The 21,159-nt window shown below is 42.7% G+C and overlaps 1 protein-coding gene and 1 non-coding gene across 2 annotated transcripts in view; both read left to right on the forward strand.

Annotated features, from left to right (window-relative positions):
* The window catches only part of LOC126363182 (uncharacterized), a 1,127,484-nt gene that overhangs the window by 382,650 nt on the left and 723,675 nt on the right, over nt 1–21,159 (forward strand). The window contains exon 4 of the mRNA XM_050007943.1: nt 7,855–7,906. The gene's annotated coding sequence lies outside the window, so the exon portion shown is untranslated. The remainder of the gene's footprint in view (nt 1–7,854; nt 7,907–21,159) is intronic.
* On the forward strand, nt 17,601–17,711 carry LOC126286619 (U6 spliceosomal RNA). Its single transcript, XR_007551712.1, has one exon. It is a non-coding gene; the product is annotated as a U6 spliceosomal RNA (small nuclear RNA).

Below are 21,159 nucleotides of genomic sequence, written 5' to 3' on the forward strand. Positions count from 1 at the left end.
GCACTGATTCGTACAATGAGGTGCATAATTTGACGCTTGCGGCACGTTACATGAACATTGATTGGTCTCTTGTGGATAATTTTTTGTTTACAACTAAATTCCCGGACGGTAAGATGTAGGAGTAAACTTTGTGAAAGATACAGAAGAGCCATGCTTGTCTTTGTCTCCTACCAAAGTGCCTAAGTAATGAAAAGCTGTAGAAAATGACGAAAGGCTTCCTTGCGCTGCGCTTTTGTATAACAGCATTTAGCAACACTGTCGGTGAAAGTAGCTTCTTTTTAAACGATGTCGCAAACATCGCAGCAACAATAAATATTGCAGAAGGCATTGTACGGTACATGAAAGTAGGTTGCCTCTGCTCATCTTTGAAATTATCTCCGATATCAGAGGTCAGCACATGCTAGAATAGCTTGTACACTGTGGTGAGTTTCTTAAAAGTCATTATAATAAAGTTGCTGCTTTATTGAAGGAAAAGTGTTCTGCTTACATAGTACAGGGATATGACCATGAACTTGCAGGAAGAATTGTAGATTTTGCGAAACCGTTTTAAAAAGAACACAGATCAATTGTTGCTGTTGTTGTGGTCTTCAGTCCAAACACTGGTTAGATGCAGCTCTTTATGCTACTCTATCCTGTGCAAGGCTCTTCATGACTCCTAGCTGCATCCCTCTGAAACTGCTTACTGTATTGATACTTTGATCTCCCTCTAAGATCTTTACCCGCCCCACCCATTCTTCCCCCCAGTACTAAATTGGTGATCCCTTGATGCCTGACACTGGATTCGCATTCGGGAGGACGACGGTTCAATCCCGCGTCCGGCCATCCTGATTTAGGTTTTCCGTGATTTCCCTAAATCACTCCAGGCAAATGCCGGGATGGTTCCTCTGAAAGGGCACGGCCGACTTCCTTCCCCATCCTTCCCTAATCCATTGAGACCGATGACAACGCTGTCTGGTCTCCTTCCCCGAACAACCAAACAAAACCTTGATGCCTCATAATGTGTCCTACCAACCAATGCCTTCTTCCAGTCAGGTTGTACTACAATTTCTCTGCTCCCCAATTCTGTTCAGTAACTACTCATTAGTTATGTGATCTACCCAACTAATTTTCAGCATTCTTCTCTAGCACCACATCTCAAAAGCTTCTATTCTCTTTTTGTCTAAATTGTTTATCGTCGATGTTTCATTTCCATACATTTCCACACAAATACTTTATGCAAGGACTTCCTGACACTTAAATCTATAGTTTATGTTGGGAAATGTGTCTTCTTCAGAGTCGCTTTTCTTGCCATTAACAGCCTAAATTTTATATCCTTCCTACTTTGACCATCAACTGTTATTTTGCTTTCCAAATAGCAAAACTCATTTACTACTTTAAGTGTCTCATTTCCTCACAATCACCCGATTTGATTCGACAACATTCCATTATCCTCATTTTGCTTTTGTTGATATTCATTTTATATCGTTCTTTCAAGATACTGTCCATTCCGTTCAACTCTTCCAAGTCCTTTGCTGTCTGAGAGAATTACGAAGTCATCGGCAAACCTAAAAGTTTTTATTTCTTCTCCCTGAACTCTTAATTCCTTCCCCAAAGATGAATTTAAGTACTGAATTTCCAAGTACTGTTTCATTATGACACGGGGAAAGGACGGATTTTCAAGTAGCGTGATTGCGTATACTGGCAGGTATGTATTTGTTAAGAAGAGGCACAGAGGATTGAAAATGGAGGCCCCACTTTCTGTGTGAGAAGGTTACTTCTAAACTGCGACGTTCGTTTGGTCGTCTTACCGATATCTCAGGTATATTCGACATAAAAAAAACCTGAGAAATTCCGAGAAATTTGCGACAGATGTGGCAAGCTGTTCAGATACAACATGCAACGATTAAAGTAATAGTTTTGTTATAGTTAATGCGTATTGTCTTACAGCGAAACGGTAGCATTACGATTGGTACAATATTTCATCCGTGTAAAACATATTTATTTCGTGTACGCTGTCATGTTTTCCATACCAATTCTGTATTACTTCATTCTCTTTCGTTCATTAAGTGGGACGTTCAGGTGCAGTGTTATCGGCAGCCAGACTCTGTTTCTTTTGAAGGACTGGAAGAATAACAAATCCTTCGCAACAGATGAAGTAGATGCCTATATTTTAATGCACCCAGGCATGACGGCATCGTAAAATTATGGAGCAGTCACGAAAAGGATCTACCAGACTTGGCTGCAGTCGTAAGACGTATTTTATGTATCCTATTGAACGGCGCTTTAGTAAATCTGGCAGGTTATTAATAATCACCGCGATCAGTTAAATGCAGAACGCGCTGGTGATCTATTGCTGATCCACGGTTTCTATAAATTTTCTTCTCTTGCAAACAAGTGAATAGTGTTTAAAGTTACAGCTGTTAATAGACAATGTTCTTCGTATGCTTTCTTTATAAAGAGATTCGCCTCCCATATTTCTGGGATAGTGTTCATGTAATGAGTTCTTAGTTTCCTATTATATGAATAAACATGCTGTTCGGAAATGAGTGTAGTAGACAACGAATGGACCAGTTTAGTTTAAGATATAGGACGACTGTGCCGCCATATAGGCCTACATGTCACAACGGAGATACATCAGCAACGATTAAACTTAAATCTGTTGGAAGTGTAACAGCTTGCACTCCTTATCTTCGGCAAAACAAGTTCTATGTAGCTAAATTTTGATGTGGAATGTATCAGAATAAGGATTCACTGTCTAAAAAAACATTACGTATTTATGTTTCGACACTTGCGAAACGTTAGAACTGTACCATCAAACATTGGAATTTGGCATTTGGCATTAAAGGTAGAAAGGTTGCAGTGTAATGTCTAGTCGAAGTCACAGAGCGAAAGCTGGTCTTGGGAAACGGTGAGCTATGAACACAGTATGCACTGGAAGTGGTATATGGAAAATTGCCTAATTCCTGAATCAGGGTGGCGCGACAGGTGTAAACCTAGCTCCGCCAGAAACGGCTGATGCAGTCTAAACCAGAATACTACGTCCAACGGAATCTTTCCAACCGTACAGTATGTGATCAGAAGTATCCTACCACCCCTATGTAATAAGGAATTCAGCACTTGATGTCACGAGAGAGAGTGTAAGAGGAAGCGAGCAGAATTTTGGTTAGCAGAGCAGCAGTAACAGCAGAATGGTTGATCAGGAGAGCTCAGTGACTTTCACAGTGGACTAGCCGTTGTACATCACCACAGTAAAAAATCCATCGGAGACATTTTAACCCTTCTAAAGCTGCCGAAGTCCACTGTTGGTGAGGTGATTGTGGAGTGGAAATGCGAAAGAACAGTCACAGCTAAACCAAGACGATGCGCACCTCACGTACTGTCCGACAGGGACCGTCGAGCATAGCAGAGGTTGCCTACAGGAAATCAAATGAAATCAACGGGACGAATCACTCGTGAGTTCCAAGCCGCTACCACCAGTCCAGATAGTACAGTGACTGTGCGTATGGAGTGAAAAAGAATGGGGTAAAATGGTCGAGCTAATGCTCAAAAGCCATATACCATTTCTGTAGTAAATGGCTTGGGTTTGGTGAATCCCTGGAGAACGGTACCTGTCATGGTAGTGCCAGCGTTGAAGTACGGAGGAGGTGATGGTACTGTGAGAGAGGTGTTTTTCTCAGTTAGGATGTGGTCCTTAAAAACGTTAAATGCGGTATGGTATGAGCACATTTTACAGCATTGTGTTCTGCGTTCAGTAGGGAAAGAGTTAGCAAATGATGACTATCAGCATGACAAGGCCCTCTGCCATAAAGTAGCGTCTGTGAGGCAATGATTTCTGAACAGTGACATTCCTGAAATAGACTTCCCTGTCTAGTGTAACAACCTGACCCCAATGGAATACCTTTGGCATAAGTTAGAATGCTGACTGGGCTGTTACTTCCCTGCAGACATTCGGGCATCTCATTGCAAGGACCCTCAACAGGCTTCAAACCGTCGTAAATGCGGAGGATGGGGACATTCCATGTTAATGCGAACAATTTGTCTGAAAGTATACCGCCAGATAATGCATCAAGAAAAGCAAAGTTTTCGTCCATTCGGTAATTTTTTACACAAGTAAACAGAGTCCTTTCGCCCCAGACAGGTTTTACCGTACACCATGTAGTATGCTCCAAACCTACAATTTTTTCTTTGTGTGAACATTTCCGTCACAATCCCTTAGAGAGACAGTTTGTCACTGAGCAGATGTCATCTTTCTTACAATCATTGTATTTACCAGCTTATACCTAGACGGTCATAAGTGGAAGAGAAAAATTTCTCGTATTGGGTGGCACCATCATCATCATTTGTGCTCTACCATATGCTAGTAATCCAACTGAAAATTTACCTATTCAAAAAGATGAGTTTGAGTATGTGTCAAGTACCTGTGCGAACCAACAATAAATAAACTGTAAGTTACAATCAAAGCAGTGTACGTCAGTGTCACACATACATGGTGAATGTTTGTGGGAAAGTAGTTAGGAGAGTTATTTCTTTTTTGATACTGTTCGTATTACTTTCATACAGGATAAGATATGCACATTTACCTTACAGTAGTTTATTCATTTTAAGTTAAACGTAAAAAGTACCTCGCATTTGAAATATTTAAGCTGAAATTTAGTAGTCAATCTGTTGCTAAAGATGTGTTGGAGCGCAGTTAGCAAGCAACAGGAGTGCAAAATTGTACTACAATGCCATTCAAAACTTGCAAGGTCATCTTTTCTCGGTCCACTGGACACACGTGCCACAGTACACTATCTTCTGCAATCTTACGGATTCATTTCGTTACGTCCTAAGCGGTTTCATTTTATGTTTTGGCAAGTTGTATAGCTCTTTCATGCATCAAAACGCTGTCCGTTTCGTAGTGACCAGAGAAAGATTTTGTAATCACACCAGGTGAAGATATGAGCACCATAGCGCTTGTGGCTGCGGTTACTACGAGGCCACTGCGCCATTTCGCAATGAAATTCAAAGCAGGCGAGTGAATGAAGGCGCTGTTGCAGCCGTGACGCGGGGCGCGCGCTGCCTGCCGGGGCCGCACGCCTGCGGCTGCTTGGTGACATTTGTGCGCAGCTCTGTCTGGCTCTGCGCTGGCGAGTCGTGTGGTGCGTCATGACACGCCCACCCACTGCCGACCTCACCCGTCACCTCCACGCCGCGCACTCCGCTCCGCGCGCAATTACCAAACGGCAGTTGCCCTGACGCTTCGAAGTACCGGCACATACAGTAGTTCTCTTCAGGCTTACCCACATCACGTGCTACTGGTACGAGGATATTGAGCGAACCAAAACATAAAGATCGCTGCCCGCCGCTAGACGGAGTGGCGTTGCGGGCGCGTGACGCGGCAAGCTAGTCCGTAAACGGAGGCGAGGTGAATACAAAGTCATTCTAGAGGCGGCACGGGCCGCAAGTGCAGGGACTGGACAAAACTATGAAAACGTCGTAAGAAAAGCATGTGTCAACATAAATGATCACTGCCAGCCTGCAGGCGGCGCGCTTGCATTTCATTACGAACTGCATTGTCCTCAATACGTTCCAAGAATCAGTCGTTGTCTGAACAGTGTTCTCTAAAGAGGAAGGTTGCTATCAAAGGCCCACCTTAAGAAAGTGTGTAATGAAATTCTCAGATACTGTAGACTACTGGCCATTGAAATTGCTGCACCAAGAAGAAATGCAGATGATGAATGGGTATTCATTGGACAAATATATTATACTAGAACTGACATGTGATTACATTTTCACTCAATTTGGGTCCATAGGTCCTGAGAAATCAGCACCCAGAACAAGTACCTCTGGCCGTAATAATGGTCTTGAAACGCCTGGGCAATGAATCAAACAGAACTTGGATGGTGTGCACAGGTACAGCTGCCCATGCAGCTTCAACACGATACCACAGTTCATCAAGAATAGGTACTGGCGTGTTGTGACGAGCTAGTTGCTCGGCCACCATTGACCAGACGTTTTCAGTTGGTGAGAGATCAGCGGAATGTGCTGGCCAGAGCAGCAGTCGAACATTTTCTGTATCCAGAAAGGCCCGTACAGGACCTGCAACATGCGGACGTTCATTATCCTGCGGAAACGTAGGGCTTCGCAGGAATCGAATGAAGGGTAGAGCCACGGGTCGTAACACATCTTGAAATGTAACGTCCACTGTTCAAAGTGCCGTCAATGCGAGCAAGAGGTGACCGAGACGTGTAACCAGTGGCACCCCATACCATCACGCCGGGTGATACGCCAGTATGGCGATGACGAATACACGCTTCCAATGTGCGTTCACCGCGATGTCCACAAACACGGATACGACCATCATGATGCTGTAAACAGAACCTGGATTCGTCCGAAAAAGTTGACGTTTTGCCATTTGTGCACGTTCGTCGTTGAGTACACCATCGCAGGTGCTCCTGTCTGTGATTCAGCGTCAAGGGTAACCGCAGCCATGGTCTCCGAGCTGATAGTCCATGCTGCTGCAAACGTCGTCGAACTGTTCGTGCAGCTGGTTGTTGTCTTGCAAACGTCCCCATCTATTGACTCAGGGATCGAGACGTGGCTGCACTATCCGTTACAACCATGCGGATAAGATGCCTGTTATCTCGACTGCTAGTGATACGAGGCCGTTGGGGTCCAGCACGGCGTTCCGTATTACCCTCCTGAACCCACCGATTCCATATTCTGCTAACAGTCATTGGATCTCGACCAACGCGAGCACCAATGTCGCGATACGATAAACCGTAATCGCGATAAGCTAAAATCCAACCTTTATCAAAGTCGGAAACGTGACGGTACGCATTTCTCCTCACACGAGGCATCACAACAATGTTTCACCAGGCAACTGCTGTTTGTGTATCAAAAATCGGTTGGAAACTTTCCTCATGTCAGCACGTTGTTCGAGTCGCCACCGGCGGCAACCTTGTGTGAATGCTCTGCAAAGCTAATCATTTGCTTATCACAGCATCTTTTTCCTGTCGGTTAAATATCGCGTCTGTAGCTCGTCATCTTCGTTGTGTAGCAATTTTAATGGCCGGTAGGTATACAACTCGCTGTCTTTGTCCTTTCCGAGGAGACTAAGAGCTTTTTTGAATGCCAATATGTTTTCTGCGCTGTATTAGGCGTGCTAATGTGTTGTGTTTTTGGTGTTTCCATAGTTATGTCCAAATCTCCTGGTGAGTTTGATAAAGGACAGCGTGTTTTGGCCTGGCGCCTGGGAATTAACGGCTTAGAAACGGCGAAGCTAGTCGGCTGTTCGTATGCTAATGCCGTGAGAGTCTGTGCGAATGGTAAAAGGATGGCGAAACCACTTACAGACGACAACATATTTGACTTCCATGCCTCATCATAGAAGTTTACGATCGGAAGTGTACAGGCGTAGTAGTAACCTGGTCAGGTAGTCAAGGACCTTGGCGTTTAAAGGATCTTCTTAATTGAAAAAGTTGGTGGAGAGTTGCCGTACAACCTGTAGTTAATTTACATACCTTGCATTGAACTGTTGTAGTAAGTTAACTGTTATCTCAGATGGCTTACATTTCCATTTTTTGAGACTTAAGAAAGAAATTTTGATTCTTTTTTGTCTACCTTGGCCGGCCGAGGTGGCCGAGCGGTTCTAGGCGCTTCAGTCTGGAACCGCGCTACCGCTACGGTCGCAGGTTCGAATCCTGCCTCGAGCATGGATGTGTGTGATGTCCTTAGATTGGTTAGGTTTAAGTGGTTCTAAGTCTAGGGGAATGATGACCTCTGATGTTAAGTCCCATAGTGCTTTGAGCCATTTTGTCTACCTTGTTAACTGTACCGATTTTGGTACTATAATTAAAATCAGAACTTACCCTTCTTTTTTGTTCTTTTTTACAGATTATCTTTACAAATGCCGCCTATCTTCAGCGAGGCTTCGTAGTGCTGTTCGGTGAGTGTTCTAATATTATTAGTGTTTGTAAAACGATTATCAGCAATTTGAGGTCAATAATCGTCGGATGTCGCTTCGTTAGTATCAAAAAATATATCGGTTTCAACCCATAGATTGAGTTTAATGTTTTTCTGTTATTTTTTCTTTTCGTTGAGTATCAGTGTTGAGTGGCTGATTAAATGTTGAAGTCTTACGTTACTTGAAGTGCTATCATCCTCGTTGAAGAATATACTCCTCAAATTTCCTAATGTGATAACTTCCGTGATTTATTTGTATAGTTTTTTGCCGACGAGAAAGTCATATACTTTTATCATACGAGCATGTATGCTATGCTTTATTCTGCTTTTTTTTGTAATCTTAACATTAGTGTTATTGGCAGTAATACAGATTCAAGTGTCTGGATAGGAAATGTCAAGATTTTTAATGAGATAGTATACATCCTACTGGTTATACAAACAGGAGTTAATTTAATTTATTCATATTTACAAATTATTTTTGTAGAAACATAGGTTTTCGTATTCTGCAATCATCAGAAATACAGTTTCATACTAAAAATTCCGTTTATGTGCAAGCAATAACAAAATATTTTCTAAAACTGTTAATAGTAAGGCGTTTAGGTGCGTAAGGCGTTGTCAGGTTCACAGAAATCCGTAAGGGGCCGTTGCAAGAGGGGGGACTTTGCTCTTTTATGGAATCTGCAGAGTCGTTATTCATTTCAGAATCCTTAGTGTTTTCTAGAAATGATTGTTTGTGATGCCACTAATCTATTAAGCTCCACATTTAATAACTCCGAGAGCAACGGAAAACAGTGTAGCATTAGCAAGTACTATCTGACTTGGACTGTTTAGCCTGTCGGGATGTCCACCGTAAATTACAGCGTTTCCTTGGCTGGCGCGGAGAAATTTCGGTGCGTTTCAGTCATGGCAGATGAGAACCTTTAAAGAATATTGCCGGAATAGAGTCCAGTGGAGTATGCATGGAGTATGCAGGCATTGTGTTACCAGTAGTGCAGATCATTCAAGATGACTTCACATCATTGTATCAAACTGAGGAGACGAGCACTGTACTGATTCAGTTCAAGGTTCTTAAGAGTCGGTTCTGCAGGTCATTTTGAGGGTTATTTTGGAAGATTTCTCACATTCATGTTGTCGAATTCAGATCCAGGGTGTCATTTTAACCATATGACCCAGAAAATGTAACTTTCAAATCACATTTTGTTGAACCTTTAGTATGAAAATAAACATAAAAAATGTCTCGAAGCCGCTTTTGATTTACCACAGATGCATAGAATTTTAATAATAATTATTAATAATAATAATAATGTAATAGGATATATTAATCAGCGCCCATTCGTAACAAACAACTAGAACTACCAAAAAGTCATAAAAACTGGATTAAAATAAACATATTAAAATTTTAATGGGCGATATAAACTCATAAAGTGGGAAGAAAAATTATTTCCGAACAACTGTAATACTACAGGGTGTTACAAAAAGGTACGGCAAACTTTCAGGAAACATTCCTCACACACAAAGAAAGAAAATATGTTACGTTGACATGTCTCTGGAAACGCTTACTTTCCATGTTAGAGCTCATTTTATTACTTCTCTTCAAATCACATTAATCATGGAATGGGAACACACAGCAACAGAACGTACCAGCGTGACTTCAAACACTTTGTTACAGGAAATGTTCAAAATGTCCTCCGTTAGCGAGGATACATGCATCCACCCTCCGTCGCATGGAATCCCTGATGCAGCCCTGGAGAATGGCGTATTGTATCACAGCCGTCCACAATACGAGCACGAAGAGTCTCTGCATTTGGTACCGGGGTTGCGTAGACAAGAGCTTTCAAATGCCTCCATAAATGAAAGTCAAGAGAATTGAGGTCAGGAGAGCGTGGAGGCCATGGAATTGGTCCGCCTCTATCAATCCATCGGTCATCGAATCTGTTGTTGAGAAGCGTACGAACACTTCGACTGAAATGTGCAGGAGCTCCATCGTGCATGAACCACATGTGTCTTAATTGTAAAGGCACATGTTCAACATCACCTTCCTTCAATTGGGCCAACTGGCGGTGAATCGATGAAGTACAGTACAGACTGACGAAACTAAAATGAGCTCTAACATGGAAATTAAGCGTTTCCGGACACATGTCCACGTAATATCTTTTCTTCATTTGTGTGTGAGGAACGTTTCCTGAAAGTTTGGCCGTACCTTTTTGTAACACCCTGTATATCCTGCTCACAAAGGACTAATAAAAATGGAGAGACGCTTTTGTGAAACCTTTGAACTGAAATAGATGCCAACAAATTTTCTGGCATGTCCTAACCCGAAGAAAACTTGCAGAAATAAAAAAAAAGTTTTGAATTGAAAAGTAAGGAAAGGTTAAAGTTAAAATCCAGCCAAATAGAACCATACCGAGGCTAACGAGAAATCCAAGAACTAGCCTTGAATTTCTGTAGCAAAATTCGAACTCCTTTTATGCAAACATTATAGTCATGAATCTTCCACCTGGTCAGAACTTAAAGATAATATTTTTAAAGTATTGGTACACCGCAAATGAAACGTTAACATAGATGGTGGAACAATATCTGCGACATGCCGTAGAGCAAAGAACTAAAGCCTGGAAAGACTGGAGTTTGCATAAAATCACTTCACTGCAGTCCAGAAACAGACTTAAAGGATCATTCGATATGTACAACATCATTATAATAAAACCAGACTTGCAGAAATGAAACAAGTGTTCAAGAAAAATAACGTGGTATTCTGCAGAATTTTTAGAGGACAAATGTCAACATATCGGGCTTCCAGCCTCTGTTGTAGACAACTGTAAACTCTAAGCAAATTACTTTAAAGATCTCACACAGTCGAACTAAAAACACACACACAATCAGAATCCCAACTATAGAATATGTATAGCAGCTCACAAGTTAGATTCAAAGGCAATATATTTGAATCGTTTGAAATAAAGATAGGCGCCGACAAGGAAGTCGTCAATTTCCCTTATCGTTCATTCTTGTACTAACAAAAGTCATTAGTACTTGGGAAAATAAAAGGAATGACTATTGACAGACTACGGGAAACTAAAATTGGTTTGGGATACTTAGCTTGTGCAGACGACCTAGCACTCTGTTCAAACAACAGCGAAGTGGCGATTAATTTCCCTGAAAAACTGTATGAAATAGCAGCTAGAAGTGGACCGAAAGTTTTTTAAGAAAAAGCTTAGTACGTGGAAGGTTCTGATGGAGACGCAGATGGACTACCGATGTTTACATAGTTCGGCAGAACATCTCAAGTATTCCAATTTAAAAACTTCAGAGAAACCAAACCACCCACTGGAATAAATGGTGAAGTAAACAGAGAATCATTAAATTACAGACAGCTTATAGAATTACGTGGAATAAGTATAATGAGAAATAATATCTCGTAAAGAAATTTAAAAATTAAATCACAGTAGTCAAATCTCAAGCGTTACATGCGTCGCTGTCGTCGGTAATCATTGAAGGTAGATCATTGACTAAAGACATAGAAAAAGAAGAAAAATACGAAGGAAAATTTTAGTGCGGTTTGTGTTTAGGGACTGTGGATGAGACGGAAGTGTAACGAATTACATCAAAGTTTAGACCAAATCCGGCTACATTCTCACAGTCAGGATGAAACAGACTGACCAAAAGGAGTCTTTACATTGCCCTCTTAATGAAAGTTAAGAACAAATGGAATACTTGAAATTAGAAAATATTATCGGGAAATAGTCATTACAAACCAAAATCTACGAGAGAGAGCTGCATTGAAAACTGTAACTGATAAGCTCGATTTTGAAGCTAAAGCAACTGTTACATCCAAGAGAACACGGACAAAAGAATTTTTAAAAATAAACACACACTGAGAAGATGAAGACATTTTGGGAGAAGAGGAAAGCAAGCACTTAAGCGAAATAAGTTCAATCGCGGTCCATAACTGAGCGTAACGATGTAAAAGAAAGTAAAGTGAAACATATGTAAAATATTTTAATCTGATAGCAATTTGTTTACTTCAGTACTTCGTAATTTACTACATTTAGAAAGATATATTATTTTAAAAGCACTCTCAGAAAACTTGAGACACTTGTGCAGTTGATTTAAGAACTATAATTGCTAAAAAATCTTAAAATTTTGACCAAATAATAACTGACACGATATGAAATCGACGTGTGCATTCTTTTTTGATTAGGAGGGATGCCATTTCTTTCAGCATTTTCGCTTCCGTTCGGGAAATGTAGGGTGTTTTCTGGCAGGTACAGGCAGCCTGCGGATGAGCCGCCTTTACTGGGCGGAATGTTCTCTGTAATAGTCAAAGTGAAGCGAGTAACTGGAAAGTATCCTGCTTGCGATGTACCTGCTGGTTACAATTAAAGTGTAGCTAATCATAGTCAAGCGAGGACTGTAATTATCGTGTGGCAGCGAACTTTGGTAGAGATGCTAATGCGTCAATATGCAACCGATTTACGCTGAAAACAGTTTCAGTTTCGGCCACCAGGTGCAAACCTGGCGCTCTACAGCATCGCTTCGATGTCTCCAGTTCTCATATTGAGCACATTCTGTAAGTGGCGGTTAATAATAAAGCGTACATTATGTGTTCGTCACATTTACAATTTCTGCCCATGCCTCATTCCTAATAAATTAAGCAGGGAAAAATTTCTGTACGGCTTTCTTGCATTCACAGCGCCAGATTTGTAACTCATGGCCAAAACTGGAACTAATTTCTTTCATGGATAAATCGGTTCCGCATTAATGCGTTAGAATACCTACCAAATTTCGCCGCCATACGATGATTGCCGCCCACACTGGGCCCTTGTTAGAAGTTACACGTTCATTACAACCGCTCGGTATGTATAAATACAGTAAAAGATTGTAGGAAAAGGGGTTGTAAATTACATACCCAGAGGAAAGAGGTAAGTGAGTCGGCCAACAAAGAGATGGAAGGAGACTGAAGCAGCGACTGGACTCGGTGCTCGGAAGGGCGCTGGTAATCCAGTTATTTAAAAAAGAGTATCAAATGCTGCTTACGCAGGCAATAGCACGGGAGACATCAGATCGTTGTGTGTAGGATTTACGCAGAACAAAATGCGACGCGTGCAGTGTCTGATGTGGCGGGCAAGTAAGTAGTGGAGTGAAGCGCAGCGCATATGACACCTGCGGCTGATCGCGTCGCGTGCGGCGTTGCTTTGATCGGGTAGAATAGGGGGCTCGGCACGCGAAGGCGGCGCCTGTTGCCTGCCAGGTAAGTGCCTGCCTCTCACACCGCCAGCGGCTGCGCACGCGTCTAGGCAGTAGGCACCATCTGTCGTACTGCTGGCCCAAGCCGGGGGTGTCAGCACTCGTGACCGATGAAAAGCACAGCATCAGATACACGCAGTCCGCACAGTGTTCTTCTCTCAGTAGAAATTGAACTTAAGAAGGACATACTTCAAATTTGCACCGCCTTTCCCAGTACGACAAAGTTTCGGTAGTTGTTCAGGGACATAATCCGATTACTTTGGTATAAGATGAATAGTGCCGCTGGTGTCTCGTAACGGAGTAATAATGTAATTACGAGTTACTGGGTTTGTTACCCAACTATGTATCTTTCTTTGAAAATACGTCCACGGCGCTGAGAAACCTTGTAAAATGCAATCACCAAAACGTACACCACATATCATAGAGCAGTGCAAAAATTCTCAGACGAAACTGTGCATTTTTGTCATAGCATTTTTCAATCAGTTTCGTCAGTGTACAGTACGGCACAGTACAGTGCAGTACGTAACGTGTACCGGGTGATGAGAAAGTCAGTATAAATTTGAAAACTGAATAAATCACGGAATAATGTTGATAGAGGGGTACAAATTGACACACGTGCTTAGAATGACATGGGGTTTTATGAGAAAAAAAACCAAAGTTCACAAAGTGCCCGACAGATGGCGCTTCATCTGATCAGAATAGCAATAATTAGCATAACAAAGTAAGACAAAGCAACGATGATGTTCTTCACAGGAAATGCTCAATATGTCCACAATCATTCCTCAACAATAGCTGTAGTCGAGGAATACTGTTGTGAACAGCAGTGTAAAGCATGTCCGGAGTTATGGTGAGGCATTGGCGTCGGATGTTGTCTTTCAGCATCCCTAGAGTTGTCGGTCGATCACGATACACTTGCGATTTCAGGTAACCCCAAAGCCAATAACTGCACGGACTGAGGTATGGGGACCTGGGAGGCCAAGCATGACGAAAGTGGCGGCTGAGCACACGATCACCACCAAACGAAGCGCGCAAGAGATCTTTCACGCGTCTAGCAATATGGGGTGGAGCGCCATCCTGCATACACGTCGTACGTTCCAGAAGGCGTTTATCAGCCAGGCTGGGGATGGTGCGATTCTGTAACATATCGGCGTACCTCCCACCCGTCTCGGTAGCCGTTACAAAACCAGAATCACGCATTTCCTCGAAGAAAAAAGGCCCGATATCGGTAGATGTGGTAATTCCAGCCCCTACCGTCACTTCCTCATCGTGCAATAGAGTTTCCACGACAGTTCTAGGATTTTCGGTAGCCCAGATTCTGCAGTTGTGGGCGGTGACAGACCCTCGGAGCTTGAAATGAGCTTCGTCGGTCCACAACACGTTACTCAACCAAACGTCATCTTCCGCCATCATTTGAAACGCCCACACCGCAAATGCCCTCCGCTTCACTAAATCTCCAGGTAACAGTTCATGATGCCGATGGATTTTGTACGGATCGCATCGGAGGGTACGCCTAAGAGCCAACCAAACAGGTAGTGTATGGAATGCCGGTGCGACGTGCGACTGCACGAGCGCTGACTTCCTCGTGCATAGACGAACCCGTTACAGTCTCCATTTCTTCCTGAACTGTCTCAGCAGCATTACGCCTTGTGCTCAGTCGGCCACTACGGGGTCTATCGTCTAAACAATCCGTGGCTTCGAACATCCAAATCATTCTCGCCACAGCTGCATTTGTCAACGGAGCTTTACCCGTTCGAATCCCCGTCCTATGGCGATAGGATCGTAACGCTGAACTAGCGCATTCCCCATTCTGATAATACGGCTTCACTAAAAGCGCCTTTTCAGGTAACGTCAACATGCTGCGACTGCTGGCGCATCTGATTCTTTCTCTCATTACAGCTCCTTTTATACACGATTGTCATGCGCAGTCACTGACATTTTGCTGTCCAGCGCCATCTGTCGGATGGTCTGTCAGTAAACCTAATCATACTGCTGAGTATCATTATCAACTTACAAATAAAGCTGCCGGAAAAATAAACTCCTTACAGAACCAAAGAGTACTGAATGCAAGCTTGAGAGCGGTGAATGGAGTGTACATTACTGCTGAAAAGTACTGAGATTGAATGGACAGTGCATATCGTCGACACTTGCACTGTTGTGCAGATGTTACAGTGCGAAAGAGAAAGGTCAGTGGGGTGAGAAATCAGACTGGATGCAATTGCTCTGTTACGAGCCACCAAAGAACACGGGACCCTTATAACAATAAACACTTAAAAACCGCTAAACATCTCGCGAAATCTTCGCGATGTAGTTTTGGTTCAATCCCTGTACATGCTAGACTGTAGTCTAGACTATCGTCACGTGGATACTACACAACCACTATTCCAGTGCAGCCATGCAAAGAATTATAAGCAGTGTCTTTCATAGCTGCAGTGCAGTTTCTCAACATTCTACCACGAAATCTATACCAGCCAATTATTTGACCTTCAACGGAGCCTTAATTATCAATAATCCACTTCAAATGCTTCCCCTTACCGTTACTTCTGTGTTTTTGTATGGCATGTGACCCCACGTGACTCTTTATTGTGGTGAAGTGCGCAACCTTACATTGTTTTAAAATTACTGCCACGAGAGCCTGTACCTGTACTCAGAATTTGACTATGTACAGCTGTAATTGTAACTAACAGTAGCCGCTAAGTCATTCACGTAAAATATGTGTGCCTGGTAGTTACATTTCCTTGGCGCACATACAAAATTACGTCTCTGTCTGTGCAGGACACGACAACCAGGATAACATATTGCATTTAACTGCCAGGGAGTCCTATATTGTCCTCAAATCGAGTAGATGCACCGTAAGAACATATATATTTAACATGTCTCTGTACGGCACCTAGGCTGGTAGTGCACCTCAGACGGTTTCCTAAAGATTGCTTGTACATACAGGGTGTTTCAAAAATGACCGGTATATTTGAAACGGCAATAAAAACTAAACGAGCAGCGATAGAAATACACCGTTTGTAGCAATATGCTTGGGACAACAGTACATTTTCAGGCGGACAAACTTTCGAAATTACAGTAGTTACAATTTTTGAAACACCCTGTACGTACACAAAGCGAGTAAGTTCGGACACTTTCTGTACTTTGGTCAGACACAGCGAGCCGAACGTTATCAGTTAAAGCCTCAGCAAGAAGGCCGTAACATGAACTCAAGAGTATACCGCAACAACGACGCGGTATAACTTTACAAAAACTTTTATCATCGACAATGACTGCGAAAGGCTACAATGACTGCGAAAGGCTACTTCTGTTCGTTGTCTCCAGTCCGGCACGAGAGTGATTGTGAGCATGAGCGACCGGTTAAATGTCACTTCGCCTTACAAGGAACCTTAAGGAGTGGCTTCTTCGATTTTCATCATATTTTATTCCTTGAAAATGCCAGTATTCACAGTGAATTAAAATTTGGTGCAAATATGCAAAAATCAAATATACAATAAAATAGTTTTGTATTTCTATAGATCAAACAGTATTATTTATATGGACTGTATATGGCAGACTTCCAGAGGTTGTTCAGGGATACCTTCTTAGTCGACATTTACATCAGTACTTCGCAAGCCACCTGAACGTGTATGGTGGAGGGTACTTCTGGTACAACTGACTGATCTCCCCGTCCCTGCTCCATTCCTGAATGGTTCCTTGGGAACGTTGATTATCGGTAAACCTCTGTATTGGCCCTTATTTACGAAATTCCTCGTCGTGGTCATTTCGCGAAACATATGTGCGAGGAAGTAATAAGTTGTCAGACTCTTGGCGGAAAGTGTCTTGAAATTTTAATAGTAAAACTCTACGTGATGTCCACCGCCTCTCTTGTAACATCTGCCATTGCTGATTGTTGAGCATCTCTTCTAGAGTTGCTGTTTTGTAGACAACCGCATCATCTGCGAACAGACTTAAAAGAGCTTCGGATGCTTCGCACTAGATAATTTTGTACATTGAAACAACAACGGTCCTCTCACACTTACTTGGGGTACGCCCGAATTTAGCTTTACATCTCTCGATTTTGTTCGCAAATCTGGTCCGACACTCCGTGAGTATCTTGGTGTATGGGACCATGGTCTCCGACGGCAGGTTCCAGAGTTTTGCAATTCGTTTGGTTTCATATCTCTCTAAGCTTTGTATCTGTGTAGCACTGAAAATGTTGCACAACAGTGTAAATGTCAACGACATGCGCTGTGTGCCTTGTTTCCATTCGTTCACGGTACCTGCTGTTGACGACAGTAATGTCCTGTTTAACTCGTTGGGCTCAAGTTTGCGTTCAGTACTGCTCGGTTGAGTGCTTTCTGGCAACGTTGGTAGTGCGTCAACAGCGACACCATTCCGTACTATGGATAGTGTTTGGGTTCACTGAATGCAGTGGAAGAGCAGCGTCGGCAGCCATATCACAGTACTTCTGAATCTGTACCGCTTCGGCGAAAATTTGAACGATACAGAAAAGATTACCATGGCCTCGGCGCAAGGACGACACGCATAGTCGTTAAGCGTTCCACATTTTTAAGTACGTTGTAAATAATCCACTACAGTTCAAAAGGAACGATCACGTAAAAAATTCTGTAAATGTGTGTGAAATCTTATGGGACTTAACTACTAAGGTCATCAGTCCCTAAGCTTACACACTACTTAACCTAAATTATCCTAAGGACAAACACACACACCCATGCCCAAGGGAGGACTCGAACTTCCGCCGGGACCAGCCGCACAGAACAATCATGTACATAATTACAATATCAGAAGAAAAAATAACGTACATTGTTCCACATTAGGGTTTCCGTTTGCACAAAAAGGATTGCACAATGCTGCAACCAAAATTTTATCACATACCTAGTGATATAAAACGCCTGACTGACACCAAAATAAAATTTGAAAAGAAATTGAAAATGCTTTCTCCTGGAGTACTGCAGTTACGTACAAAAATTTCTGTTGTTGTAACGTGTAGAAAGTGGTTGGAGGGAATTACTATCTCCCATCTGTATATTAAAAAATAGACTCTTGCAAATGATCATAATGTTGTCATATTTATAAAATGTTAATGTAATGTCACTGGTTCCACATCATTACACGGGACATGAAACTAACATAGGCGCCTTCGGGAAACTGGATCCTTCCGTTTTGGAATAGAATGTACTGCTTTTGCGATATATGGTGGAACAGCCGATATGGAAGGAAATGTGACTCATGCGATTGGTGACAAACTTGCTTCTAGCAGTTAGCGCGTTGCACGACCGCTGAACTTGAGGGCATTCAAATTTTTTTGAGTGTCAAATGAACAACATATGCTTTCGTATCATCCGTTGAAGATGCAATTATTGCAGCCTGCGGCCCTCACATTACCAATGGCGTTTGCTAGTTGGCGTCTACAGCAATGTACAGAAAATAACAATTTCCCTGTTTTCGTGTTGTTCACAGTCGAGAACATGTATACAACAAGGGCATGTTCAACTGTATGGGATGACGAAAATCCTCACGCACTGGTTTGTCGATGCTATCAGCAAACGTTGCTTACTAGAACACTGAACGGAGTCAGGTACAAAACGTTCCGTCAATATATCCTCCCTTAGTTCCCAGAAGATGTGCCGTTGAGACTTCGTCGGGTTACGTTGTTTCAACATGACTGGACACCGGCGCGTTTTCTCTCTTACGTTGGAAACCACATTGAAGTACAGTTTGGACGACAATGGGTTAGTCCCGGTGGCCCTGTTCCATGGCCAGCTCGGTGACCGTAAATGGCACAAACGGACTAATTCTTCAGGGAATGTGTGAAGACCCTATTTTATGAGACTCCGGTTGATACTCGCACGGATATGGTTGTTAGGATTATCAGAGTCGCGGAAGTAGTAAGCGAAACCCATTTATTTCTTGAGTATGTAATGCAGTCGAAAGCGCGTCGCTGTACGCCCTGCCGTGCTAATGGTGGTCGGCATTTTGAACAACAGTTCTCCGCTTCTTAAGTGCTGTGCAGTTCTCTGACGAAACGAATTGAACACATTGTAATAAAAGTGTACATGTTTCGTCTGAGGGTTGTTGTGTTAGACTTTGGTGTGTGTCGTATGTTTTGGTTATTGCATATTGTAGGCTTCTTCACTGTAGTGAAGGTATTTTCTCAAAAGAAAGAGAGATTGCGGTAACAAACCGAGTACATTATAATTATGAGCCGTCGCAGACCGTTGGTCCCTTGTATCCCTAGACAACTCCCGAAAGTCTGCCGGTAGAGTTCTAGCTCAGTATTTAAAAATAAAAAGTTATTTAGGAAGCTATTGTTGATTAAAAATTATGAGTCGATACTTGTTAATCAACATTTGTTTGTTAGTAAATAGGTAAATTAAATAAACGTAAAAAATGTTGCTAGTCTACGTCTACATGATTACTGTGCAATTCACAATTAAGTGCCTCGCGGAAGGTTCATCGAACCAACTTCGAGCAATTTCTCTGCCGCTCCACTCTCGAACAGCGCGCGGGAAAACGAACACTTAATTCTTTCCCTTTTTTGGTGAAGGGGAGGGTGGCGGATTACGTCATAAGAATTAGAAAACTTATGTCCGAGTAGTGACCTTCAAATCCTACAAGTATGAAGAAAATCGAAGAGAGCAGAGCAGTCTCTAAGGTCTTCTTGTTGGTTCCTATGCTGTAGTGTTTGTCGTCCCTCTGATGATACTGCGAGGGTAGACGCTAGCCCGCTTTCCCTCCCCGCAGTTTGGAGACAGTGCACGGCGGCCGACCGAGCAGGGCAGCCGGGACGGGGGACGGGCAGCCGCCGTGACTTTTTGGGCGCTCGGGCAGGCAGCTGCGGCCGCGGCTGCGAAGGGCGCGCCAGCTGCCGCACACGGCGCAGCTGCACGGGGCGCGCGCAGCTGCCGCGTCGGCCGCGGCTCTTCCCTTAATTAAAAACATTCTTCGCCGCCTCCGTTGTGCAAAAAATATGCTGCACGCCCATCCCGCTTATGAAGGTCTTGCATTTCCTCTGATTTCCGACTTGTTCTCCTCGGAGGTTCTTCGCAGTAATGACTGTGGCGTTCCTCGCACTTAAAAAGGGGTGCGTCTTTGTAAAGCGCGTTATTTGTCATGTAAGACGAAAAGGTTCTTCTTAAAAAAGTAGTAAGATCCTTTCACGTACTGTTGCACAAAAGAGTACTGTCACAGAAATGGACTCCGTGCGTGACGCAACTTTCACAGCTAGATGAAATTGAAGAACCTCTGTTTTCACTGCCATGTTATACTGTTGGAATTAGGAGATTTATCACCGGATCCAGAAACTAAAGGCGACATTAATTGCATCACAGACGCGGAGTTGGTATAATTGCTGTCCATATGACCTTGCAACAAAGTGTAGAATCGCACTCCACATCTGCCTTCCGTACATTTGTATAAAGCATTTTGTTTGTCTGTCTAATAGGAAACTAAATTAAAGTAGCATCTCATTCATTTTAATCAACATAATTCAAGCTACGAATGAGGGATGTACAGCAGAACCATGTTCAGACCCTTTCAGGTGTCCGCTGGTACAGCGGAGACTGAGCGGGAAGTGACTGCTTATGTATGAAATAACGCAAACATAGAGCTACATACCGACATTCCGAAAGATACAGAAAGAAGTACACGCAGTATTAAAATCGAAAACTAGGTAATTCGTGCAATAAAGTACGAGCCGCATTTTTTAAGAGTACATGAATAAAACGGTAAAATATCTCTTGCTTCAGGCTGCCCTTCTGTTAATAAGCACTGAGTTCTATATATGATGAAGTCTACATATGTCGTTATCAAGTGAGTCAAGTCTTCTGCAGAGACATATGTGAGAGTCGCACTAATCGCTTCCATGGCAGGCTGTGATTCAATGTTCCTCTTTGCTTCATTTTCACGCTCTTTATCTTCTTCCAATCTTCGGTTATTACAAGTATGCTCAGTGTCTGAGTTGCCTCAATGTTATCGTAAACTGAAACATTCTTGAAA

Source organism: Schistocerca gregaria, chromosome 1 (assembly GCF_023897955.1).
Source record: "Schistocerca gregaria isolate iqSchGreg1 chromosome 1, iqSchGreg1.2, whole genome shotgun sequence".
In the NCBI taxonomy this organism is placed as follows: Eukaryota; Metazoa; Arthropoda; class Insecta; order Orthoptera; family Acrididae; genus Schistocerca; species Schistocerca gregaria.